Source organism: Triticum dicoccoides, chromosome 6B (assembly GCF_002162155.2).
Source record: "Triticum dicoccoides isolate Atlit2015 ecotype Zavitan chromosome 6B, WEW_v2.0, whole genome shotgun sequence".
In the NCBI taxonomy this organism is placed as follows: Eukaryota; Viridiplantae; Streptophyta; class Magnoliopsida; order Poales; family Poaceae; genus Triticum; species Triticum dicoccoides.
The window spans coordinates 724,059,932-724,061,787 of record NC_041391.1 but is presented as its reverse complement, the minus strand read 5'-3'; positions in this window follow the sequence as shown (position 1 = coordinate 724,061,787).

Sequence of the window (1,856 nt, the reverse complement as noted above, 5' to 3'; positions counted from 1 at the left end):
CGGCATCTGACCTCCACGGAACCGGACAAGGTGACATGGAGTGAGTGGGTGGGTTCGCGATGAAGAACCGCCGAAACTACACTTTGAACCGAACTAAGAGTTGCAAAGAACCGGCATCCGACCTTCATGGAACCGGACGAGGTGTCATGGAGTGAGTAGGTGGGTTCGCGATGAAGAACCGTTGAAACTACACATCGAAGCGAAATACAAGTTGCAAAGAACCGGCATCTGACCTTCAAGGAACGGAGACGTGACATGGACTGACTGGGTGGGTTCTCAGTCGTCGCATCATTTCCGTCGCTGCATGCAGACTCTCTCTCTCTCTCTCTTTCTCCATGTTGCATGCAAGCTTCTCACGCACAAAAAATTTCAGTTCCCTCCTGAACCGAACAGGCGCCATGGAATAGCTTCCAAATTAGCTGCGAAAAATAGAATACATCCATGATTTTGAACAGACCAACCTAAGCAGAGACATACTATAGAAGTATAAATCAAGTAGTACTACCATGAAGGCATGAACAGACCAACCTGCACATTTCTCCTCGGTCCCTCCACACTTCTCTAACTCGACGTGAGCATGCAACGGATCATGGTCCGACGCGAGATCACTGTCCTTCGTATGGAGGCCGACCAGTCGCAAGCACGCCGGCCACCACGAGGACACCACTAGCTGGAAGCAGACCCGTCGTTCCTGAGCATGACTCTGACCGCGTGCAGGCCGACCACAGCAAGGACTCCATTGGCTGTGCGCACGATTCCGGCCACGACCAGATCGACCGCCGCGAGGATGCTACTGGCCAGTTGCACGCCGACCGCCACCAGCCCCGGGCGTGGGGGCGCTGCTCTCCACAAAATCGTTGCCCTCCATGACCGCTGCGAGCACACCACCGTCCATAAGAAGGTTGTCTTCCGCGTGCAGGGCTCCGCCGCGAGCGGGGCGCAAGACGAATACGAACAGGGAGGAGGCGAAGTGGTAAGATTACATAGCATTGCGGTCCAAGTAGTGGAGGGGCACTGATGGTTGCTAGAAATAGTACATTAAAATCCAGGTTTTAATTCCATCTGATCTCCTTCTATTAAAACTTCATAATTATTTGTGTGTGAATTTGTCCAAGCAAGTTTACGGGCTAAGGCTCGGACGCTAGGTACATCCGGACATGCATAAGCTGGCTTGACCCACTAGCATCAATGAATCAATCAGGTAATATGATATGTGCGTGTACTGTGACCATGCGTTAGCACCAGATGTGCTTTAGGTCCATGCAATCTTGGACCTTGTGCGTGATAGGCAGATGCTAACTGACCATCTATGCTATGGTCAGAAGAAAGTGGCAGGATTCACATGCCAAAATTAGCATACTATTGCCGGAACCTTTAGTAAATGAGTATTTAATTAGGTTTGCCAAAATAGCACACTGACGATCCCTGCCACCTACAAAAGTTTGCTGCATACTTGCTCTCATTGAGTCTGAAAATGCAGAGACTAGGTTGCCGTTTCTGGACACTGCATCCATAAAGTTCTAGCTCACTTTTCCACTCTAGTCATGGCGATATTCAATAAATCATAAAATCAGAACCTTATCTATCCAAAGGTGCGAATCTTGATGCATATGAACGGTTCTGATAACCACCACCCTAACAAGTGTTGATAGCAAATCCATGTTCTATATATATATATATATATATATATATATATATATATATAGCTTATATGTGGTTTTGTATTTGCTTTGATATGTATGTGTTCAGCTTGGATTCAAGCCTCTCGAAGAACGGCAGTTTCCTAGACACGGCGAAGATGGTAATCAGTCCGAGTCTTCGTGAAGATCTGGAGGGGATCTGTTGACTTATATATG